This window comes from Triturus cristatus, chromosome 6 (assembly GCF_964204655.1).
Source record: "Triturus cristatus chromosome 6, aTriCri1.1, whole genome shotgun sequence".
NCBI lineage: Eukaryota > Metazoa > Chordata > Amphibia > Caudata > Salamandridae > Triturus > Triturus cristatus.
This window is the reverse complement of record NC_140589.1, coordinates 893,579,588-893,606,008: the sequence shown is the minus strand read 5'-3', so window position 1 is coordinate 893,606,008 and position 26,421 is coordinate 893,579,588. Positions and strand designations below refer to the sequence as shown.

At 46.3% G+C, this 26,421-nt stretch overlaps 1 long non-coding RNA gene across 2 annotated transcripts in view; it reads left to right on the top strand.

The window, feature by feature from the left end:
- The first annotated feature begins 1,057 nt into the window (after positions 1-1,057).
- The window catches only part of LOC146820747 (uncharacterized), a 98,833-nt gene continuing 73,469 nt past the window's right edge, over positions 1,058-26,421 (top strand). For both annotated transcript variants that reach the window (XR_014962611.1, XR_014962610.1), the window contains exon 1: positions 1,058-1,223. This is a non-coding gene — a long non-coding RNA (uncharacterized LOC146820747). The remainder of the gene's footprint in view (positions 1,224-26,421) is intronic.

Genomic DNA, 26,421 nt, shown 5'->3' with positions numbered 1-26,421 from the left:
TGTTTCTCAGAGCCCGCCTGCTGGGATCTTTGGGATATTTAGCAAGAAATAGGGTATTGGACAGACTTTGACCTTGACTACAATTATTTTGTGTGCCAGTGGTTTCAGTTGATCTCTGAGTAGGATTTGAGTGATTCTACACATTTGACTTACCCAGAATATTTAGCAAGAAATAGGGTATTGGACAGACTTTGACCTTGACTACAATTATTTTGTGTGCCAGTGGTTTCAGTTGATCTCTGAGTAGGATTTGAGTGATTCTACACATTTGACTTACCCAGAAGCATTTGAAGCAAGGCGGGCCTGCTCTCATCTTTGCACGAGGATCCCACAAACAGAAACCTTAGATTTTCTTTGGGAGATTCATAACGCCATGCGAGGGCCTTTTGTAATCAATACACTTTCGGAAGGAACTTTAAGCCCCACCCTTGTTTTCAATTGGCTCGCGTCAGCGTTTATGTTAAAAGCTGGCACGTGATTCAAAACCGGGCTTTGGGGTTACCACCTTGTCCACTTTTAGAGTGGACCATCTCGACAGGCCGACGCCATCTTGGTTTGGGGTGACGTGGGAGGGTGTGCTCCTAGTTCACGGCCGACAGCGGGTCTTTTCTGAAGCGTTTGAAGTGATACAGAAGGATTTCGTTTAGTTGACCTTTGTATTTTTCCTTTCGCTTTCTGTAACTTAAAAATGGCTCCAGATACTTGGAGACAAATATTTATAAGAAAATGGTCATGCTTAAAAAAAAGTACTACCTTCTAGTAGTAATCGAATGCATTGTGGAACAAAGGAGATCCCACAGAATTCAATGCGGACGCCTTTTCATAAACCGTCAACCGTCAACAAATAGAGCTCAGCTGAGAAGTGCGCACAGTGCACATCTCTTGACCCCGTGTACTCCGTCGCAAGCTGCACACAGTGGACTCACCCGGTCTACTCTGTAAATGCACATCTTGGAAGCCCCTGGCCCCGTGAACCCCGAAAGGAAGTGCGCGCGCACAGGCACTTGACCCCCCGTGTTCTCCGACAGGAAGTGCTCCTATCCTGTGTAGTTCGACCGGAAACGCGCGTAAAACACACCGCCACCGCGTGTAGTCAGTTAAAGGAACGCATCTGACGGTTTTCACGATGTCTGAGTCCCTGGCAACCGCAAACTGACCATTCGCCTCGCCTCTGCTTCGGGGTCAACTGCCGCTGGGGACAGCGTTCTGAGCTCGCTTTGAAGGTACACTAGCTGAGGACTTACTAACCAAACCAGCGGGTCGACACACGGGGAGAGGCGGGGGCTGTCTGTAGTCAGTATTCTAAGCGAGATGAAAAGAATGATCGTGAAGACAGTCATATGACTTAATCATGCCAAGGTCATGTTACTCCAGTCGTGAGTTTAAAAACCTAGAGCATTCTGGTCCTTGTAGTTATGAGCCCCCTGATTTAAACCAGTTGTGGTGAACTAACACTACAATGGCGTATAAAAGGATCGTAAATCACAAAACAGAGGGGGGACAAGGAGCTAATTAGAAAGAGGTCCTGAACCAATGCTCCTAAGTTAAATGCACAATCACAATGGATGGTTTCAGTTCCTTTTGAGAGAGGGATTGACAGCAAGAAAGTAAGCTGTAAAAGTAGGGAATGTCTCCACAGGGTAAGTGAGTGTGCAGAGAGGAGAGAAAGTCTACTCCTTTGTATGGTACTAGGTGCCCTCACACACCCTTGCGAGTGTATAGCATCATCATCGGGCAAGGTTGCTCCTCGTGGGGGTGGCGCTGCAGTCCCTCACGGGCCCTGGTTAGGGGCTCTCTGGCGGAGATCTTTTCAGGAGTTGCCGCAATTGTGTCTGAGGGTATGTGGGTAGAGGGTGATAGTGAGTGAAAAATAAAATGAACCGGGGTGCCCTAGTGATTTATTCAGAGGACCCCTCGTTCAGAATAAAATATTCACGGGGATGGAGATGCACGGTAGTGCCAATTTGGAGAGGGGAAACAAGACCAAATAGAATCCCACTTCTCTCAACCCGTGTAGTAAGTGACTCAAGTGATTTATAAACAAAAGTTGGTCGACATGTTTCGCGCTGTAAAGTGGTCCCTAGTGGATCCCAGAGCGAACGGGAAAACCTACCCGTACTGCCGTACTACCGGTAGTAAGGGTAGGTTTTCCCGTTCGTGAGGCAGAACTTCGACCTCACTCCGCAGTACGGCAGACAGAGCCCTTCTTCTATCCAGGGAGGGCTGTGTATAGGACTTACGTACAAGAACGTGTCCGCAGACAATATTTGTCGAACAAACCTTAAGTAGGACATACACGGGAGTATAGGTTGTCTCTTCCTGATTCCTGTTATTCTGTTTTTCGATAGGTCCTGATGAAGCGCTCTGGGATCCACTAGGGACCACTTTACAGCGCGAAACATGTCGACCAACTTTTGTTTATAAATCACTTGAGTCACTTACTACACGGGTTGAGAAAAGTGGGATTCTATTTGGTCTTGTTTCCCCTCTCCAAATTGGCACTACCGTGCATCTCCATCCCCGTGAATATTTTATTCTGAACGAGGGGTCCTCTGAATAAATCACTAGGGCACCCCGGTTCATTTTATTTTTCACTCACTATCACCCTCTACCCACATACCCTCAGACACAAATGTGGCAACTCCTGAAAAGATCTCCGCCAGAGAGCCCCTAACCAGGGCCCGTGAGGGACTGCAGCGCCACCCCCACGAGGAGCAACCTTGCCCGATGATGATGCTATACACTCGCAAGGGTGTGTGAGGGCACCTAGTACCATATAAAGGAGTAGACTTTCTCTCCTCTCTGCACACTCACTTACCCTGTGGAGACATTCCCTACTTTTACAGCTTACTTTCTTGCTGTCAATCCCTCTCTCAAAAGGAACTGAAACCATCCATTGTGATTGTATAAAAGGATCGTCCAGGACTCGTGTAGAGAGTTATCGGGTGACCTTGGTGGTGGAGTGTGTTAAAATCGAACCAACACAGCTCCAAGCATCTTCCATGGGAAAAGAAACCACGAGAACCCCATTGCCAGCACCAATTTCCACCGACCATGCATAGGTATATAGCTAGCTGCCTACATGCCTTATGTTTACTTCCTTTTTTCACACGCCCCGTTGCTACACTCATGCTGTTAGGTAGCCCTCAAACTAGATAGTGTTAGTCTTTCTAACCTCTCCTACTAGTGCGATCAGCCTGCGAAGGATGAATGGTTGTACTGACGTAAATGCATCATGTGACCTTCTGGTTATCTACAGATTTCCATAGTAAAAAGTACATGAACACACGAGCTGTCTTAATAAATATATTTCTGCTAGTAAGTTAACAGACTGAGCTACCTTAATTGGCACATCTCAACTTGTAAGATAGCTCAGTGGGTAAGACAACCTCTGCTGCAATGTGCATCATCAGCGAGTATTGCCTTTTGGTGAAGTAGTTCAGGTGGTTAACCTGCCAGCTGCAGTGCACTTTGTGACTAGGTCCGAGGGTTTGAATCCTACACTGCGTCACAGTGGGTTCGGTCGTTTGCTGTTGTGATTCCGGTGCGACCTGTAGTCAGAAGTTCCAAACCTGTAAGATCTCCATTAGTTGTGTATGTGATGCAAAGACCAGCACGTGATGTCCAGCAGACAAGTTCGACCTCTGCGAGCCTTTCATTTGTAAGATATTAACCACTGTTTTTATTTTGCACCTTTACGCAATTGTTCATGTTGTAGTGCTCACATACATTGTGCATTCAGGAGTGTCATGTTAGGTACCGTGCTTGCCCTGATGACAGACAGTTGCTGCTGTCTCTCGTTCTGTGAGGGAGCTCATTTACCCTTTCTTACAGCCTGTGAGAACATGCCTTCCTTTCATTTTCTAGTTCGTTCAGCTCTTCGCTAACTTGTGACTTTAGCTGTACAGTTGTGCTCCGGCCCTCTGATCGCTCACCCAGCCCCCCAAGCCAGAGCACTTAACCCAAAATAGAGGTGACAAATGATGTTACGTTATTGTTATCAAGTGAGAGATTACACAGGTGACCCAAGGCCTTCTGTCATTATGCACACTCAAAGACAATAGCTGTGCTTTGTAGACAGTGACTTGAGGGCAGCCTCCTTCATTCATTGACTTCCTCTGACGTTGAGCCTTCAACCATTGGCGAGCGAGATTGTCAATCACATCTTGGATCAGCTCAGAGCAGTATTTTTAAATTTGACATGTACTGTGAGAGTTTGAGCTATTGTCATTGTAAATGATAATGCCTGTCATTTATGTGTTTTGAAAACCTGTAAGCGGTGCATAAACACGCACTTTGTACTAAAAGCTGGCAGTAAAAGAGGCGCAGTTACTGCCAGCCTTGCTTCTCGTAAGCAACGACTATAAGTATAAAGTGTGGGCCCGATTCACAGAACTAACTTAAGACAAAATCCTAAACTTACTACCATTTTGGTATTCACAGAAGGCACTTACTCATTTTGGTATTCACAGAAGGCACTTACTCATTTCGGTATTCACAGAAGTTAGGAGTCCTAACTTTAGGACTCCTAAATGCCTTCTGTGAATACCGAAAGTCTTAAAGTTTACATTTTTCTCAGTTTAGGAGTAGTAAAGTTAGGACTCCTAACTTTAATACTCATAAACTGAGAAAAATCCAAACTTTAAGAATTTCGGTATTCACAGAAGGCATTTAGGAGTCCTAAAGTTAGGACTCCTAACTTCTGTGAATACCGAAATGAGTAAGTGCCTTCTGTGAATACCAAAATGAGTAAGTGCCTTCTGTGAATACCAAAATGGTAGCAAGTTTAGGATTTTGTCTTAAGTTAGTTCTGTGAATCGGGCCCCCTGTGTTTACGCACCGCTTGCAGGTTTTCAAAACACATAAAAATAAAAGGCATTGTCATTTACAATGCCAGTAGCTCAAACTCTCGCAAAGGCGAGACCTATTGCATTGCAAATGCTTGCTCTGTTTTGCTTTTACCAAAATACAAATCCTTTTTACTGGGGTTGATGGTTTAGAAGTGAGAAAATAGATATTGTACAACTTTGGTTTACATCCTACTTGGATAACTCCAGTATTATGGCAGATTTTATGCTTTAGTTAGATGTACGGTAGTTTTCACACGAACGATTGTTCTCAGGGGATGAATAGAGTGAGGTTGTGCAAACACTTACACATCCACGAAGTCAGAGCGTTCTGGCTATTCTCAAACATTTTACAGTACTTTCCTCACACTGGAAGCACATGCACATTAACTTCTATAGAAGCCATGAGTAGGTGTATTTGGAGAAGGGGTGAGGATATGGAACAGGAGAGGAAAGAGTTTCTCCTTGAGAATATTCTACATGAATAAAGAAAAAGTAGTGCCGAAGAGTAGAGTGGTGCAGAGTAGAGTGGCATTAAGTACAGTGATATAGAGTGCAGTGGCGTATATTGAGGTGGTGCAGAGTAGAGTGCAGTGGTGCAGAGTAGAGTGCAGTGGCATAGTGCAGTAGTGTAGAGTAGAGTGGCATAGAGTAGAGGGGCATAGAGTGCAGGGTAGACAGCAGTGCCATAAAGTGCAGTGGCATAGAGTGGAGTGGTGTAGAGTAGTGTGGTGTACAGAGCAGTGGCATAGAGTAGAGTGGTGCAGAGTAGATTGCAGTAGCATACAGTGCAGTGGTGTATAGTAGCATTGCTTAGGGTGCAGTGGCCTAGAGTAGAGTAGAGTAGAGTGACATAGAGTGCAGTGGTGTAGAGTGGAATGCATAGAGTGCAGTAGTGTAGAATGGAGAGGTGCAGAATGCATTGGTGCATTATAGAATGGCATAGATTGGAGTGTTGTACATTGAAGCACAGTAAAGTAGACTGGCATAGAGTGCAGTGTCATGGAGTAGAGTGGTGCACACTAGAGGAGAGTAGCGTAAAGTGCTTGTCAGAGTGCAGTGGTGTGGTACAAAGCAGAGGGTCATAGAGTGCAGTGGTGTAGTGTGCAGTGGTGCAGAGTAGAGTGGTGTAGACTAGTACAGAGTAGAGTAGACTAGCATAGAGAAGAGTGGCATAGAGTAGAGTGGTGCAGAGTAGAGTAGAGTGGCATAGAAAGAAGTGGCCACAGAGTGCAGTGGTACAGAGTAGAGTGGTGTAGAGTAGAGAAGAGTGGTGTAGAGTGCTGTGGTGCAGCATAGAGTAGTGTAGCATAGAGTGCAGTGGTTATTATATTTGGGGTATAAGAAATTATGTTGCATCTTTCTCTATTTGGAAGGCATGCAGAGTAGAGTGGTGGGGATTGCACTGGCAAAGAGTTGATTGATGTAGAGTAGAGTGCGGTGGCATTCAGTAGAGTGTTACAGAGTAGAGTAAAGTGGCATAGAGTGCAGTGGAATGGTGTAGAGCAGAGTGGCGTAGAGTGTGGCAGAGTCAAGTGGCATAGAGTATAGTGGTGCGGAATAAAGGAGAGTGGCTTAGAGTGCATTGGCTTATAGTTCTGGGGAATGGTGTACAGTAGAATAGCGTTGCGTGCAGTGGTACAGAGTAGAGTGGCGTAGAGGGCAGTGGCATAGAGTAGAGTGGTGTAGAGTGCAGTGGCTGTAGAGTGCAGTGGTATAGAGTAGAGTGGTGTAGAGTTCAGTGGTGCAGCTCAGAATAGAGTTGCATAGAGTGGAGTGGTGCAGAGTAGAGTGGAGTAGAGTGAAGTGGCATAGAGTGTAGTGGTGCACAATAGACTGGAGTGGCATAAATAGCAGTGGTGCAGATTAGAGTAGAGTGGCGCAGAGTGCAGTGGCCTAAAGAGCAGTGATGTTGAGTGCTGTGGCTTAGAGTGGAGTGGGGCAGAGTAGAGTGAAGAGGCATACAGTGGAGTGGTGTAAAGGGCAGTGGCATGGACTAGAGTGCAGTGGCGTAGAGTGCAGTGGTGCAGAGTGGAGTGGAGTGTTGCAGAGTACCTTACAGTGGCACCGAGTGTTGTGGCGTAGAGTGTAATGGTGCAATGTAGAATACAGTGTCATAGAGTAGAGTGGTGTAGAGTTCAGTGGTGTAGCGTAGAGTAGAATGGTGCAGAGTAGACTTGAGCGACATAGATTTCATTGGTGCAGATTAGAGAAGTGTGGCGTAGAGTGCAGTGTCCTAGAGAGCAGTGATGTAGAATGCAGTGGCGTAAAGAAGAGCAATGCAGAGTAGAGAGGTGTAAAATAGAGTGGCATAGAGTGGAGTGATGCAAAGTAGAGTAGAGTTGTGTAGAGTGGAGTGGTGCATAGTAGAGTGCAGAAATGCAATATAGAGTAGAGTGGCGTAGATTAGAGTGGTACAGAGTAGAGTGCAGTGGTGCAAGGTACAGTGGAGTGGCATGGAGTGGCGTAAAGTAGAGTGGCATAAAGTGCATTGGCATAGAGTGGAGTGGTATAGAGTAGAGTCGTGCAGAGTAGAGAAGAGTGGTTTAGAGTGCAGTGGTGCAATGCAGAGTAGAGTGGTATAGAGTCAATAGCATACAGTGTAGTGGTGCAGAATAGAGCAGAGTGGATTAGAGTGCAGTGGTATAGAGTAGAGTAATGCAGAGTAGGATTAAATGGAGTGGAATGGTGCAGACTAGACTGCAGTGGCATAGAATGCTGTGGTGCAGTATTAGAGTAGAATGGGGTAGAGTGCAATGGCCTAAAGAGCAGTGATGGAGAGTGTAGTGGTGCAGAGTGGAGTGGAGAAGAATGCAGTGGTGCAGAGTACAGTAAGTGGAGTGGCACAGAGCAGAGACGTAGAGTGGAGTAGTGCAGAGTACAGTAGACTGGACAGAGTGCTGTATCTTAGAATTGAGTGGTGTAGAGTCCAATGATGCAGTTAAGAGTAGAGTGGCGTAGACAGCCGTGGCATAGAGTAGACTGATGCAGAGTAGAGAGGCATAGAGTGGAGTGATGAGTAGTGCAGTGACTTAGAGTGGAGGGATGCAGAGCAGAGTTCAGTGTGGTGGCGTAGAGTGGAGTGGTGCAGAGTAGAGTGCAGTGGAGTAGAATGGAGAGGTGCAGTGTAGAGTCCAGTGGTGCAGAGTAGAGTGACGTAGAGTGGAGTTGAGTGGAGTAGCATAGAGTGGAGTTGTGTAGAGTGCAGTGGTACAGAATAGAGTTTAGACGCATGGAGTAGTGTAGGGTGCAGTGTTGTTGAGTAGAGTGGTGCAGAGTAGAGTAGAGTGGCACAGAGAGCAGGGACATAGAGTGGTGTAGAGTAGAGTGGCATCGAGTGATGCAGAATAGAGTGGCATACAGTGCAGTGGCGTAGAGTTAAGTGAGTTAGAGTGGAGTGGTGTGCAGTGACGTAGAGTAAAGTGTTGCAAAGATGTGCTGAGTGGCGTGGAGTGCAGTGGCATATAGTTGAGTGATGCAGAGTAGAGAGGCACAAAGTGGAGCGGTGCAGAGTGCAGTGACTTAGAGTGGAGGGGTGCAGAGTAGAGAAGAGTGCAGAGGCATAGAGTGGAGTGGTGCAGAGTAGAGTGCAGTGGCGTAGAGTGGAGTGAAACAGAGAAGAGTGCAGTGGCATAGAGGGCAGTATTGCAGAATGGAGTAGAGTGGTGTAGAGTCGCATAGAGTGGAGTGGCGTAGAGAAGAGTGGCATGAAGTTGTGTAGAGTACAGTGGTATTGACTAGAGTAGAGTGGGATAGAGTGCAGTTATGTAGAGTAGAGTGGTGCTGAGTAGAGTGACAGCGTGGAGTGGTTCAGAGTAGAGTAGAGTGGCGTACAGGGCAGTGGGGGAGAGTGGTGCAGAGTAGAGTGGCATGCAGTGCAGTGGTGCAGACTAGAATGAGTTAGAGTGTAGTGTTGTGCTGTGCTGTGACTTAGAGTACAGTGCTGCAGAGACAAGTAGAGTGGTGTAAAGTGCAATTGCGTAGAGTGGACTGGTTCAAAGTAGAGTAGAGTGACGTAGAGAGCAGTGGGGTAAAGTGGTGCACAGTAGAGTGGTATACAGTGCAGCAGCGTAGAGTGGAGTGAGTTAGAGTGGAGTGTTGTGCAGTGACTTAGAGTGCAGTGCTGCAGAAATGAGAAGAGTGGCAATAAGTGTAATTGGGTAGAGTGGAGTGGCATAGAGTAGAGTGACATAGAGTGCTGTGGCATAAAGTGCAGTGGCCTAGAGGAATGCAGGCAAAGGCCTACATCAGAGCCTCAGTTCAGGTTCTATGGGGTCCATACTCTGAAGAGAAGCCACTCTCATGGGTTTTGTCAATGCGTCACAGAGGCACTGGTAAGCACTGTATTTTGGAGAAAATAGAACGCAGATGAAACAATGTTATACTCAATAATTATATTTGGGGTCCAAGAAATAATGTTGCAACATTCATTTGAAAGGCACGGTTGTCACACTTTACAGTACAATGATATGCGTATTGTGTGTAGGGGAGGACTGGGGTAGCAAACCAGCCGTGAAATTACATCCGACCGGCCCTGGGGGTGGGACCACTGCTGCTGCGCTTTTGTTACAAGGGGCCGAGTAACAAAAACAGCCCCCACCGTCAAAAACCGCCCCCCACCCTTCCGGCCCACTGGGGAAATGCCCGGTGCCCGCTACAGCCAGCCTGATTGTGCGCCACAGCGACGGACGTATTCACTGTCATAGATGAGCTAATTTTCTTACATTGTTGGGCAGCTGGGTGGTTAGATAAAAAAGCAACATGGAAGTGGGGCGAGTAGGAGGGAATAGAAGCTACATGGACTGGGATATGGAAGACGGACTGAAAACACAAATGCTCATATGGAATGCTTAAACTCCCAAAAAAGAATCTCCAAAAATGGGACGAGTGGAACACAAGTACTTGGTCCATGTTCCTGAAGAGGCTTAAACACAAGAAGAGGACATGACGCAGGAATGTCAAAACAAACGGGAACAAAGGAAATGAGAGTGATGCTGAAGCTAGCAAATAGTATGATAACAAAGTGTCTCTAGGCAAAACCTATAAATGTTGTGTGTACTGATGCACATCTGCTATACTTGCACCTGAAGATTATCCATAGAGCAGAAATCTTTTGGAGTAAAGGTAGGGCATTAGGGCAAAGAAAACTGTAACTTTTTGAATGTCCATAAATACTCTAGGGGATTTTGGATACTCCTTTGTAGATCGAAAATGTAAAAAATCTTGAGAGGAAACCTACAATGCATGGGTACTTGGCATTGTAAACACATCTTTTGAATTGACTTCTGATCAGCTATTTGGACAAGGAGTGGATACAAATGAGTCATAAAATAGAGAGCCACTGGCTCATTTGGCAAAATGCGTGTTTGGAGCCTACATATTTTTTTCTGCAACATACTTGCCCTATTTCAGTAGGAAAGCCGGACTTGTATGCAAATTATGTGGAGTTCATTATGAATCCGTTTTATTCGGAGGAAGCAGGTCCCTCAAGTGGCTGTGTCCTGCCTGTATCCCCTTACCTTATGTATGCATTCTTGTACAAATGCCAGTTGCGGAGCGAATGCCCAGTTTTATTAGGCTTTTTTGCCAATGTGTTTGGTCCAATGTGGAGGTTTCCCTAGAGTCAAAATTAAGGTACCACTTGGCATTTTTTGTAGAGTGCAGATCTGTGACTGCCAGGTGGGGGCGCAACAAACTAGTTATGCAGCCAAGAATGACAGAGCTCATCTTGAACAGCACTGTCCATTGACCAAAACAGACCCCTTCCACCAGCCCTCTGGGCGCCGGTTCATAACATGAAACACGTCTGAAAAGGGAGTGCTGAGACCTTGTGCAGGACATGGGCTCTGTCACCAACACATTTTTAAGAGGCTCCAGGGTCCGAAATGGTTTAAAGCTCACAACTGCTTCCCATCTTTCTATTTGTTTTTGATTGGCACCTTGCTTTGAAGGATGTCTAATTAATGAAGTGAATCGTTGTCATGGTTGAACCACTGTAAGAGCCTAGGACCAGATTATAGTCATTATCAGAGCGGATCCTATGTCGCTTCAATACCTCTCTAGTATATTTAAGGCACACATGCATACATGTTATGGTGTTGTAAAGTACGACAGGAGTGTCACCCATAAACCACGTTGAGAGATGCGTAGGTACGAGAGAATAAACAACAATATCTCAACTGGTATAATTATGAGAGACGGTTTAGAGTATGCATGTCAAAGAACATTGCAGCACAGGAAAAGGAAGACTCTTGGTCAGCGATTTTTTGGGAAGTGCACAAGGCATCCTATATTTAAACACAATCAAGTACAGTTGTAGCAGCACTGTAGGCAAGGAATTGCATAAAAACAACCCGACATTGAACTTATACTTGTAATGTTGCCCTGAATGGTCAGAGCAACATTACAGCGCGTTATTCATTATGGTTCCATCAAATAATTGCAAAATTTGTTGAAAGCAATGTCCGAACCATCCGTTGAAAGCAATGTCCGAACCATCACTGTATATATTATCCCACCTTGCGCCGTTTTTCGCTGTATACACATTGTCACTTGCGTCGCCCCTTGTTTTGTCACATGCACATTCTAGCACCAAGTTCAATGTCGGGTTGTTTTTATGCAATTCCTTGCCTACAGTGCTGCTACAACTGTACTTGATTGTGTTTAAATATAGGATGCCTTGTGCACTTCCCAAAAAATCGCTGACCAAGAGTCTTCCTTTTCCTGTGCTGCAATGTTCTTTGACATGCATACTCTAAACCGTCTCTCACAATTATACCAGTTGAGATATTGTTGTTTATTCTCTCGTACATGTTAAGGGTCACATGGGTGTTCTGTGCAACACAAATCGACTAAATTGGATGTGGGATCTAGTTTCCTAGCTAGGAATTCTGTCACTCTGATTTGACTTCCTTGAAATATGGAGCATTCGAAAACCAAAGAAAACTAAAGTGGGCGTTTCCCACTGAACAATGAAGAAATCATTAGGATCTATTTTTGAGGTGGGTGTGGCGTACATTTTGTTCCAAGTGCTTTATATCAAATGCATATTTACAGGTTTAACACATTTCATCTACTTTCTTAAATGATTGCTGTCTGCGTGAATGGGATCACAGGAGTAGAGAAATGTGCTTGCTGAGCACTAATTACTAGGTTGTGCAGAAGCCTGAATAGGTAGCATTCTGCGCCTGCTGCGATGGAGATTAGCGTGTCTAACACACACGACAGTCACATTTCCGACAAGGGCAAAAGTTGCTATGTATTTCCTAATGGTCGCAGTCAGCACAGTACGCCTCTCCGTAGAGCCAGGATGTAGCAGAAGTTCGTGTTTTGTGAGACTTTTGTTCACTAACACGAAAGTGGGAACCAAAAACAGCAGTCACTGATTTGACAGTGTGAATAGTTGCCCTATTGGGAGGCATAGTTATTTTCGTTACTTTGCATTTTGTCCAACAAGTCTAAGAAATGTTAACTGCTTTCATAAACAACCAGTGCATCAGAGCTCTCAAGTTTTCCAGATCCATGCATGGGTTTCTAGGGCGAAATGACACAGTCACAAAAATACTTGCCTTCACTGTGCGTGGAAAAGGCTGCTTTAATGAAACAGGTGCACATCACAAAAACATATGCTTGGTCTTCGCCTCACAGACCCAAGTCCTGATTTTGATGTTGGAGGTTCTGGAACCACCGGACCGGTGGATGGTGGTCCCACCACTGACATCGCATTGAGCCTCCCTCTTGATCACGATGGTGGCGGTGGGACAAGAACACCATCGCCACCAGGATTCTGCGGCCTTGGAGAAAGCAGGCGGGAATCGTGGCGGTGCCAATGCCGGCACCGCAGAGCAGATTCTAACCAGCCTTTTCTCCAAGCATTTCATGGAGGGGACTTTACAATAAAATGTTTAACAGATAAGGCATGTAAAGGGGCCCCCAACAGGGCCCCCAGATACATCAGCCCATAGGGGTGCGTGCGGGGAGCACATGATGTGCCCCCCCAACAGTGCGCGGTCGTGCTTGCACTGTGTGGCATGCACGACATGGTGAATTCCACACTGCGCACCGACGTGCTGCAGGCACTGTCATGTCGGTAGGATGCTTTTTAGACTTTCCTATGAGCCAAACACTCCCACCGCCGTGACACTGCCGCCGCCGCACCGCCCACCCTGGATTACTGTTGTAATCCGGCGGGCTGGACAGCAGACGGCCTGGCGGTCTTCCTCGGCTACATCAAAATCGGGCCCTAAAACAAGCCTCACTAAACATCGCATATAATTAACCTCATTTCCCCCTCCCCTATATAACCGTCCCAACAAAGGTCTGACACACAACCATGCTTAAACTTCTTCTACCACCAACTTTGAACATTATCAGACTGAAATGTCAACCTTACCCCAACACCCCTTGAAGCTACCTTGCCCTACTCATGTTTTTGTAAAACTGTTACTTTACTGAAACTTCGATCAACACCACCACTCTCAAAAACCATGCTTACAAGAAATGTTCTATCCCCATCAACTCCTGGTCAGTTTTGAGCCGTTCTACATCTTAAATAGTAATGTGTACGCCATGGCCTATCTCAAGTGCATAAGGTACAAGTCCATGTCTTTGACGGGCAAATGTATACCCTCGTCCTTGAAAAATGCCTGTTCTTCAAACGTAATCTCTGGATGAAGCACCCCACCTATCTCTTGTTCTCTTCAGATTCTCCTGATTTCTCTACATGCCTTGTTGATCGCTGCTGGCTTATCTGTTGCTCTCCAATCCCTCTTGGGAATGACGTTCATCCACTTGATCAATAAACTGTAACCTCCTTTAACTCGTTCTTCATTGCCTTAATCAGTACTAATCCTTTAGCTTTCACCAACTCATTCTTACCTAAATACACCACTAAGACATCTGACCACCCTTCACCATCCAGTGCAACTTAACTGTCCATTCATCAAACTCCATGTGTTTCCCGTGTTGTGGTGTCTTTGTCTGTTGATCCCCCATTTGATAAAGGAGTGGCAAGGATCCACACCCTCATCCTAATGCTCGAGAGGCCTAGCACAGACCCTAAATACAACCAGCAGCAATATCAATATTCCTGTAGTTTGCTGCTCATGTATGACCTGTAGCACTCCGAGGACCACCTCCCCATCCTTTTTATCCTGCCGGCATCCCAGACCCTTTTGCTTGCCTCTGTTGCTGCCCCAATCCTAAATGTGTGTGTACTTCTCCACCCGCAAGCCTATTGCCCGTAGCAAACCTACACAACACTACTAACTGAAAAGCTGTTACACTGGAACCACTTTTATGTTTAAAGATCTGCCACTTAGTGCTGGCCCTGTCCTTATGGTATCTTTTCCACCATTGTACCAGATCCAAGCATGCAACTGGGTATACTCTCAAATGCAACTCTCACCGTTTGGTCCTTTTTTGACCTCTTAACTGTAATTTCCAGTCCTTCCTGCCCACTGTTCATGTCACCTTCCTTCATACTCCCAACCGTTTTTGTTTTGAACCCAAGAGCTCTGACACCCTAAATGGTCCAAAAAACATCCGTAACATAAGCAAAGACAACAAGACCATTTCATATCCATCCTGGCAGAGTGCCGGCGAAATACCCATCCTCGGCCAAAACTGGCCATGGTAATGATCGTCTTAACCCTGCCCCATCTGTCATCCCGTCAATTTCCTGCTCCCAAACTCACCTGCGGTAGGTTTGTAACCCCACACTAGTCTGCCGAAGAACACTATTCCTGCCAACTTACCCACGATGCTCACCTTTGAGAAACCATTCTCAATCATACCCATAATACACTGCACCACATCATTCTGCCTGCTCCAGTATTCACTGAGACTATCCCTTCTCTTTATACCTAACTACAAAAACTCCTTCCTTGTCTGTTCATATGACCTTTGCATATGACAATGCCAAATGGCCATGAACCAGCTTCAACAGTCTCATGCGCCAATCAGCCAACCCAGCAATAGCTTTTCAGTGTTCTTGTCATCTACTCTCACAGTAAGCCCTTGGGACCTCATCCACTGCGAACAAGACAAAGCATCCATAATTTCATTGCCGATGCTCGGGACATAACATGTCTTGAAAATAATACTGCACTGCAAACAGCCCAAGATGAACACCGGAGCAACTGGCACATCTTTAAAGTCCATCACTGACTTCCTATTCACAGTGTTCACAACTTCCATGTTGTCGACATTGAAGAGGACCTTCTTGTTACAAATGTGTCTCTCCATAGCGCCAAAGCTACCAGCAATGGAAAAACCTCTAGAAGTGGAATGCTGTGCCCCTGGGATCCACGCTTCAGGCCGCTGCTCAGCACATCATCTTCCTTGCCAAAATAAGTCAACAACCGCTCCCACCTGCTGCATCTGAAATGATTTCCTCATTCCATTCTAGTTCCTATCCTAGTCCCACCCAATATATACAATTAAATCTCCCCATAAATATCTTCCACATCCTCAAATTCAGCCCGCACAACAGCAGGAAGCTTGAACCTATAATGGGGAAGTGACAAGCCCAATAAAACAAGACCCAACCTCCTGTAAAATGTCTTGTCTGCTCTCACTAGTCTGCTCGCAAACTTTAAATACCCTAGCAGGACCTGCACCTCCCCCACTTGCACCTTTCTCCGTGCCAGCATTGCCTCCAATCGCTCCAGCATGACCTTCTTGTCTTCCGGTAATCTGCCCTCCTTTTTTGCTAAATCAATCTCTGTTCCCAAAAATAATAAATCTGTATCAAGTTGAACTGTGTTCTCCTCTTCCAGTGGAACCCTTACATCCGCTATCAATTCCTTGATGCTAGCCAGCATGTGCTCACACTCAAATGACCCTGCAGCACCAATGAAGAAAAAAATCATTTAAGTAGTGCGTCACCAACTTAGATGCCATCACAAATGTGAACAACCACTGCAAAAAAGGAACATAACTTCCTTAAAGAAGGCACATGACACAAAAGAGTCCCAAGATGAAATCATTCACTGAGGAACCATCTGGCCATGACAAGTTTTGCATCAGTTTGAACTGCCCTTTTTCCGTCTTAAGCACCACACCAATTGTGGAAACAATCATATTATCCATCGGCCATTCCAAAAAAGGGCCCGGCACCCTATCTTCCTGTATTTCTTTTTTCAATTTGTTTATCACCACCCCTTGATCAATTCTCCACCCACCTTCTTTCCCTTTGTCCTTGGTACCCCAACGTGAAACCTCTACGAAACCCTTGAAGCAACACTTTAGAATCCTTCTTATCCCCGTACCACTTGATCCAGAAAGCTAAACAATGTCCAATGCCATTTAACTTGCATATGTGATTTTTCGTATGTACTTTTTTAAATATGTCCTTGTGCCCCAAACTCCAATACACTGTCCTTGCTGTAGCCAATGCCCACCTGGCAGTCCCTGTCCACGTCCAGTGACTTCATCACATTGCATACGTAGATGCCTCACTCCGCGTTTTGAGCAATCATGGTGAAATCTGCAGAACTCTGTGTTATATATCCCCTTGTTGACTGCCCACAGGCATCCCCGGCCCTTACAGCCCTCTTCTGACTCACCCCACCCATGCTAGCATGGGACGGTCTTGAAATGGTCGTTACACCAAAAGCTATCCGCTGGCCATAAAGACCGTCTTCACCAAATAAGTGGGAGCCATATTGTTGAGTTACAAATCATTATCCAGTTCCACCCATTTCACTTCTTTATCTTCCGCTAATCTACTCCTAAATCCCTTGTCATATCGTACCCATGCATACTCCCCAAACATTATCTGGGCCTTTCTAATCACATCCATGTATTTCAAAAGTGCTATGCACCTTTCCGGATACTTCTTGCATCTTTTTTAACTTAAATTCTTTGCTGTATTTTTTCCCTTTGTCTGTCTCAGCCTTCTCCTCCACATGCTCTCCTTTTTTGTCCCCCTTCTCTCCTTAGTTCTCTCTTTCCTTTTCTCCCTTCTCATTCCAACCTCTCTTTCTCGTCCCCTTCTCCTCCATCTGCTTTGCCTCCTTCTCTCTGTTCATGGTCCGCAATGCGCTTCCTTTTGTGCAACCTCTACCTCATCCCAGTCTGCCCCTCAATCACCTCTGCGTCTACCCCTTTAGACTCAATCTGAGGCCTCACGACAGCAACATACTGCTCACCTGGCCTCAGGGTCAGGCCTGGACTGAAACCTGCCTCCTGCCAGAGGATATACCTCCAGCACTTTGGGTTTTACCATCTCCTCTGGCCGTTGCTGCACCGATTCTTGCAAAACACCAATCTACACCTCTTTGTTGAACCCCTTCACTCTCTGAGCGAATTCCTCTTTCCAGCATTGCCTTTCCACTCTCTTCTTGCCATCCGTCATCTCTCACCTAACCGTCTTCCATTTCTTCTGCCTCCTCATATTCTTTCACTGACACATCCTTAACAACACCTAGACTCACACTACTCATTCCAAGCTTTTCCCCATCATCAATCAATCCATCCCGCCAATCATCTGGTGCATTCAAGACTGCCTGACGCGAGGAGGCCCCACCAGACCTTCCCCACCCATCCGTTGACTGGTCCACCACTACATTCGAGCCGCCACCATGCGCTGTGTCTTCAATTTCCCTTGGGTTTGTGGGGCAACATGAAGCCTATCCAAGTCCGCCCGCTGAGGTGACTTTCTATCAGAGAGATTTCTACCAGAGAAATGAACAGCCCAGCACGTTAGATTATTTATCTACGCTATCTTGAGGTACCCAAATCCTGCTCCCTTGCTTACCCTGTCGTAAGCCACTCCATCTGGCCCCACCACCCACTCCCATTTCTGCACCTGCCACCTTGTGGGAGTACACTGTCTGGGGGCTTCCTGCTTCTCCAAACCAACTGTTCCCGCAATGCCTCCTCCACCACTTCCTCTGATTCACTGTCCTCCTCTTCCTCGTCTTCCTCCCTGCTCCATTCTAGCATTGCAGCTACAATCGCTGATGCTTTTACAGGACGGGAGTCTTCTAAACTGCTCCTCTCTGCCCGACCCTGTCTTTCTCGGCCTTGCTGCCCAGTCCTCGCGCTGATCACATGCCTCTCGTTCAGGTCGCTCGCCCAATGGGTGCTTCGCCTCGTACCTCCCCTGAAGGGATGGGAAAAAACACATTTGGGATGTCAGAAGGCTACTCTTAAATCACTGTGTTGTGAACTCAGCGGTAACACATAAAAGCAGCAATGTTGTACTGTCCAATCTTCTCAATGCATGAATACAAGCACAAAAAATGACTTTGTGTTGTGGCCTGAGAAACTGAGTGGACTAGTGTAACTGCAACGTCGACGTTTCGAACCTAGGAATTAGTGCAGCTTATTATGCTTCAAGGGCGGTTCTCCATCAGGACGGGGTAGATGAGCAACAGTTGACAGCCACAATTAATGATGTGGATGCTATGAAGTGAATGGTGTAGGATCCAAATTAATGCCCGCATAAGGAGAACCACACCTGACAGTTGTGGTCTGAAACAAGGAGGAAATTCATTCGATCTTCACCAGCCGGTCAGAGACGAAAATTCAAGTGTTCAAGGAATGTAATTTAATTAACGCAGCCAACAGGCGATCGTTAGGATGGAGAGGGAGTGACGTGACCTATTCAGTCTGCTACCATCACGTTACTAATGAGTAAGTCATTTTTTGGGCTTGTATTTATGCATTGAGAAGATTGGACAGTACAACATTACTGCTTTTATGTGTTACCTTTTTGTACAATTCATGTATAGCACTTTTTCACTTATCTGCACGAAGTCACTTTTTGCACTTTAATCACTTTATTACCCTGCATTATATTGTTTGATGGACAGCCATGTTCATTAATTTGTGTACATAATATCCATATTATACAAAGTGCCATTTTTGACCAAAAAATAATTGTCCTTGCGGTGTGTTCAAGCATTACGGTTTGGTTCTCTAAATAGTGATGTTGAACCTTTCTCAAAATTGTAAATGTTCTTCACAAAAATTGAATGTTGTGGAGACATTGTTTTAATTGAACAAAGCAATTGACATTTTCCCGACAGAACCACTTCTTTATAATTCAGATATACCCAGGTTCTGAGGGACACAGGGTCACCCCATTTTGTCTAATGATGTAGGAGAAGGCAAGGCTGCACGTTCTGGTTTTGCGGATATAGTGTGTGTGTGTGAGAGGGAGCATGAGGCTGAGCGTTGGAGTCTGGTGGGTTAATGGAAGTTAAGGCGGCAGTTAGGGTATGCTGGCCCTGAATTGTGCAGTGCCTTGTATGCATGAGTGACGAGTTTAAAGTGGCAGCATTTGTGTATCTGCAGCCAGTGGATTTCTATGAGGTGTGGCCTGATGTGTGTGTGACATGGGAGACCCATGACAAGTCTAACTTTAATGTTCTGGTTGGTCTGAAGTCTGTGGGGGAGGGGGCTGGAGATTCCAGCATAGAGTGCTTTGCCGTAGTCTAGTCTGCTAGTGACTAGGGCTTGAATGACGGTATGCCTGGTGTTTGTGGTGATCCATTTGAAGAATTTTCTGAGGATGCGTAGTATGTGGAAAAAGGAGGAGTTAACTGCGTTCACCTGTGAAGCCATGTTGAGTGTATTATTTAGGATGATTTCCAGGTTTCTTGCATGGTTAGAGACCAAGTTCTGATGGCCACCAGATGTAGTCCCAGAAATTAGCACTTTCATCACGTCTGATTTGAATTTCAGGCATTTGGTTTTCATGCCTACGGCTATGCAGATCGTGCAATTTGTGAAGTTGAACCAGGTCATGGAGGACTTGTTGGACATAGAGAGGATGAGCTTGTGTGTTGTTGGCGTAGGAAATGATATAGATGCAATGTGATTTGGTGACATCACCGAGTGGTGCCATGTTAATGTTGAACAGAGTGGGGCTGAGAGAAGATCCTTGAGGGACTCCACAGATCATGTCCTTGATCTTTGATGTGTAGTGTGGAGTCTGACTGTCTGAGTTCTTCCTGTGAGGAAGGAGCATATCTATTCAAGGACTGGACCTTAGATGCCTTTTGCGTGAAGTCTTTTGATGAGGCTAGAGTGTGATACGGTGTCAAGGGCAGCAGAGAGGCCCAGCAGAACAAGGGCGGCTGTTTCTCCTCGGTCCAGTAAGGTGCGGATCTCATCTGCAGAAGCGATGAGTCCTGCCTCTGTGTTATGGTTGCTGCAATAGCTGCATAGGATGTAGTAAAGAGGATTGTTGAGTTCCAGGTGAATGGTGAGTTGATGGTTGATTGCCTTCTCTATAACTTTGTGATGGTGAGGAGGGCGGCCGAGGTCCTGGTCCTTACTCTGCATTAATGCTAATGTCTTGACAGAGGAGCTTACGGCCGCGGTAATAACCATTGAGCTTCTTCTACTCTATATTATAGCCCTCAATGATGTCCTGCTCGGGGCCTGGGCCAAGTACTGCATAGGTGCTGCTGTACAAAGGACCATTGCCCGCTGCCATCTCCCTACTCCTAGGGACTCAGTATCCTCACTCAGCACTCTACCCGGAAGAGCCTGGTCATCCAGGCCTTCACTTCCAAGGTTAACCCTGGTGCATTCCCTACTACACCACTGGATAGGGAATCCAAGAAATGGGCTCCTACGGCAAGAGGATTACCGCATGCCTCTTGGCAGTTGCGTTTCCTCACTGGAAGTGGAGGAGCGTCACCACGCCCCACACTGCTGGGCAGTAAGCATCAAAAATAAAATGGTAATAATTATTACCATTTTATTTTTTATGCTTTCTGCCAGCAAACAGAGTACGAGGGCAGGGTGGGGCCTGTTCGTCACTGCTGCCAATGATTGGCAGCAGTAAAGAGTGGCCACTTAAGTTCGCATTGCACATGTTGGTTTGGCTAGCTACCTTGATACGTCCAAACCGACATGCGCAATTCAAACCTCTACAACCTGGCTGTCTTAGACAGCTGGGTTGGAGAGCATGCACAGACCTACAGTACCTTTAGGAGCGTTGAGCATGCCTACTCCAGCCAATCAAGATGCTTCACTCATGCTGCGCTTAACAGCATGAGAACAGCTTCTTGATTGGATGAGAGTTGGCTGTGGGCTTCGCACTCGGAGAAGTGCTGCAGAACAATGAGGACGTACTACAGAACATCGAGCTGCAGTGTAAGGTAAGTTATTTTTTTACGTGTATATTTATGTTAATGTGTATATTATTGTGTTTATATTTATGTTAATGTGTATATTATTTTGTGTTTGTTATGGGTATTATGTGTGTATGTATATATATATGCAAGGCCGTGGTAACGCGGCCGAAACGCGTCATGCCGATCTACATGGAATAAATTTGCACGAAATATACTCTTCAGCGTGTTGTGGTCTGTACCCGTTTCCACCTACCTGCTGGAGTTTGGGAACCTGTTCTGTCCATGTATATATATATGTGTACATACAATGTGTACTTGTTATTTGTATAATTTGTGCGTCCCTCTACCCCCATGTGATTTGCCACTAACCCCCAGGGCTTCTTGGGCCGGAATTCCCACAGAGTTTGGGCTTCTGTTGCACAAGTGCTGCCCATGGTCTCAAAGGAGGCTCGAGCCAACCTGTCCCAGGCTACGGCCGATGATAGGGAACTCAGCAAAGTTCACAATGCACCACTGTCTGGACACAACAGACACAAGTGATTGCTTCGTTGGTAGCACTTTATTGCTACACCTGGCTACGGTCAAATGGCCTTTGAGAGGATGTCCAGGCATCCCTTATGGATATGGCACTTACCCTTTTTGGCAATAAGGCAGATTTGCCGCTCTAGCTTGTTCAGGACAGCAGGGCCACTGCCCAGTCATTGGGACCTTGTACGGCCTCATGCCAGCCCCACTTTGTCTTTTGCCCTTCTGTGGCCATGGTAGGGGCTACCAGTCACATGCTTTTCTGCCCAGCCACACTAGCAGCAGACTCCCCAGGATTTTGTGGCCACATACGTGGTTCCTACAAGCCTTGTGGGACACAAAGCCAGAGATCTGCCCAATCCACCACCCCCGGCAGCCGCAGCCTCCAACGCCCACTTTAGTACACTCTCTTGCCATTAGGGCAAACCGGTCGGCAGAATCCAGCACTACCTGCCCCAATGGCGGTCTGTAACATCAGACAAATGGGTGCGCCAGATTGTTCAGCAGGGTTAGGCCTTTCCACTCACAAGCACACCGTCGCGAATGACACACTTCTCCGATCGGCTGATGGAGGAACACCTCTCCATATTGCGAATTGAAATACAGGCCCTTCTGGCCAAAGGAGCTATTGAGAGGTTCTGGCTTCAGAGGTAGGTTGTGGTTGCTATTCCTGCTACAGTTCTGGACTACATCCTCTCAACTACTTCGTGAAAAAGGAGAAATTCAGAATGATCATATTGGCACAGGTCCTGTCTGCCCAGACCCTTCAAACTGGATGCTAACACTGGACCTGCAGGATGCACATTTCCATATTTTCATTGTGCTGGCCCATAGGCGTTAGCTGTGGTTTGCGGTGGGCCAAGAGCACTTTCAGTTTGCTGTGCTCCCCTTTGGCTTTATGAGCGACCCTCGGGTGTTAACCAACGTGCTGGCGGTGGTGGCAGCCCATTTGCGGAGGTTGGGAGTTTCAGTCTTTCCCTACCTTGACGAATAGCTGTTGAAAGCGAGCTCACCCCAGGCAGTCGTCACCGACCCCCAGACTATGGCAGACCCCCTGCACATGCTGTGGCTCACTATGACGTGCCAAAGTCACACCTGATTCCTTTCAGACACTCCCTTTTATCTGAACCATTCTGGACACAGTGCAGTTCTGCGCCTACCCACCAGAGAGGCGAGTCCAAGATATTCAGGCTATGATTCCCATGTTTCAGCCTCTATCGTGTATTTCGGTGAAACTGACTCTGAAAATGCTGGGCATCATGGCCTCCTGCATCCTCCTGGTAAAACATGCCAGCTGGCATATACAGGCTCTGCAGGGGAATCTCTCCAACCTGGTGCAAATAGAGGGAAATGCTAAAGACCTGCAGTGGTGACTGATTAACCATAATTGGGTCAGCAGTAGACCCCTTTCTCTTCCCCAACCTGACCTCACAGTGGTGACAGGTTCATCCCTGCTGGGTTGCGGAAGCCACCTAGAAGGGGACTCTGGTTTCGGGTGAAGTCACAACTCCACATAAACCTGCTGGATTTGAGAGCGATTTGCTTGGCAATGAAAGTCATGCTTTCTTCCATCAAGGGGAGACTGGTTCAGGTGCCATGGACAACACTACTGCCATGTGGTACTGAAACAAGCAAGACGGGGTGGGGTTATGGGCCCTGTGTCAAAAGGCCCTGCATCTCTGGACATGGCTGGAATGTCAGGACATTTTCCTGGTTGTGCAGCACTTAGCAGGCTCCCTGAATGCCAGGGCATACAAACTCAGTTGTCAATACTTGGTGGATCAAGTGTGGTGTCTCTATCCTAAGGTGAGAAAAGGTCTCTTCTGTGGATGGGGAGAGCCTTGGTTATATCTAAATGGCACTGCAGAGAACCCACAATGTCAGCACTTCTGCGTGTTGGGGTTCGGAGACACATTTTGACTCAAGTGGAGCTTAAGACTTCTATACGCCTTTCTGCCAGTACCACTCCTGCCCAGAGTTCTCAAGAAGATCAGGAACGACGGGGCGAAAGTCATTCTTGTGACTCTGGATTGGGCACAGAGAGTATGGTATTCCGAACTCCTGAGCATCGGTCTTCCAATCAAGCTGTCCCTTCTGGAGGATCTCCTGTAGCAGCAACAGGGCAGGGTTCTTCACCCGAACACACACTCCACCTTCACGCCTGAAGATAGAACGGTGGCAGTTGACAGTTTTTGATCTTCCTGCAGAAGACTGTGAAGTTATATTGGCATGTATGTGAACCAAGGAGAAAGCGAGGAAGTAATGGGGAACGTCCCTATCCCCTGTAAATGTATGTAGAAACAATGTGGATTAACCCACTCAATGAAAAGTCAAGACTCACTGTTATGATGTATAGTGCCAAAGAACCACTAGGTTATGCTCATCATTGGGGTCCCAACCGGCTGGCCGAATGCCCCCCGGTTGTGCTACGACGCCTGATTACAGCGGAGCTGGTGTGGTGTATAAAGATGTGAAGTGGTGTTGTGAAAGTTAAAAGTATCTCTGGGAATCCTTGCCCTTTGAGATTTTTAAATGCGGCTCAGGATACAGTTAAAAAAGTGTGGTGCAACTACAGTAAGGTTTTCATTCCGCTTCTCTCCTGGTGGAGCTCTCCCAACTCTCCTACAATACCACACGTTGTATGACGTTTCATTGATGGTACCCTTTTCACCTTCTTGTCATCCGCAGAGTGTGACTATAGACGGTACCCCTCCCGGACCCTGATTTTCCTGCCTAACAATCCATTCAGTGTAACATTCTTTTACTAAGCTGTGTGTAATTCTATTTTACACAAGCCTCCTGAACTTCAGGCACCACATTTACTCCCCCAGCCAGGGGCACTACATACATCCAACTAGCATGCTGAAGCCAGTTATGCTCAGACACACTATACTATACTAGCATGCTACGCCCTAGCCACCACCCCAGGAGAGATATATGTGCACCAGCATAGCCACTATATTTTTCACTCGGGCACAGATTATGGCTAGTCTTACTGTGTGTGCCTGCCTATCTAAGACTTGTACTTAGGCACTTAATGAATTAATAATACAGAATATGAACGCAGAAGATTGCATTTTATGTTGCATTTCATTGTCTTTATTTGTTTTGTCTTGTCCTTTTAGTTCCACAGGTTTTTAACAGTGGGTTCGTAAGTGTAAAAACTCCACTGAGCACTGTCAACACACCTTAGCGTGTGTGTTGTTCACCTTACACGTGGCATTTTTTGCCACTCACGCACTTTTCTCCTGGTCCTGAAGAAAGCCCATTCACTTTATTACCAAGGGCTGAAACATGTAGACCTTATTGTTGACAACTATGAGTAAAACTACTCCAGTAGTTGCCCCACACATTTTTAACTGTATCCTGGGCTGCCATTAATAAACTCAAAGGGCAAGGATTCTCAGAGATACTTTTAACCTTCACAATACCACTTCACTTCTTTATACACCACACCAGCTCCACTGTAATCAGGCGTCGTAGCACAACCGGGGGGGCATTCGGCCACCCGGTTGGGACCCCAATGATGAAGCATGACACCAACCAAGTTGGTGTGTGAGGGGTCTTTTATCATAACCTAGTGGTTCTTTGGCACTGTACATCATAACAGTGAGTATTGACTTTTCATTGAGTGGGTTCCTCCACATTGTTTCTACATACAAGTTATATTGGCAGCTAGCAGTCTATCAACAAAGACCATATACGCCTGCTGTTGGGGCAAGTTTATGGCTTGGTATGCCGAAAAACATGTTAATCCTGTTTCTGCACCTTTGTCCGAGGTCTTGTTGTTTGTTTTATCTTTATCCCAGCAAGGCTTTGCTTTGGGCTCACTTAAAGGGTACCTTTCTGTCATTTCGGCTTTCTTACAGTTGCCTGATAAGCCCTTCCTGTACAAGTCACCTGTTGTGACTTGTTTCCTGAAAGGACTTCAACACATGTTTCTGCCTAAACCTTTCACTATGTCCCAAACGGACCTTAACTTGATCTTAACCTTATTGATGTTTTCACCATTGGAGCCTATACATATCTGTCCTCTGCATATCCTGATGGTCAAAACAGTCTTCTTGGTGCCCATTACGTTGGCCAGGAGGGCTCGCGAACTACAGGCTCTCTGTAAATGTTCAATACACCCGCTACTTCCCAGAAAAAACTGGCTCTCTTCACCCATGCCTCTTTTCTCAAAAGTGCTTACACTTTTCCACATTGGCCAAAGCACCATGCTTGTGACCTTATACGCTCTGCCTCTCCCTTTTAAAGAGGGGCAGAGATTCCATCGCCTGGACCCGGAAATAATGTTGTTGTTCTTCATCGATGACCCAGAGAACACCATGTGGATGACCAACTCTTGTTGGATTTGAGGGGAGTAGAAAGGGAAAGCTGTACAGAAAGGACTATCTCCAGATAGATTGTGCTCTGCATTAAGATCTGCTGCGATTAGCCAAGAAGCAGCCCCCTGTGGGCTTGCAAGCTCACCCCACCAAAGCCATGGCTTCAACCACTGCATTAGCTCGCAGAGTTCCTTGTCCTGAGCATCAGTCAGGCTGCTACTAGGGCATCTCTGCACACGTTTATCAAACACAGCTGCCTAAACAGTCAGGACCATCATGATGACCACTTTGCCTGTTCCTTTCTCCAGGATTTTTTGATCGAAGCTAGTTTGCAGACTGTGGAGGTATTGCTTGGTATCTATTCTAAGGTAAGGCATCTGCAGCTAGAAGTCTTTATCAGATGAACAAGTTACTTACCATCAGTAATGCCTCATCTGGTAGAGACTCTATTAAGCCAAAGATCCCTTTCTGACCCGTCTAACCTCCCCGCTTCTGCAAACCATTTGTTTCTGTTTAGAAAGCTCCCTATAGGTCTTTAGTGTCTGCACACTGGTCTAATAACTTTCTGCTATGGCACCATGCTTCCAGAGCAGAAATGTCACAAAAAGAAACTGATGTCAGGGC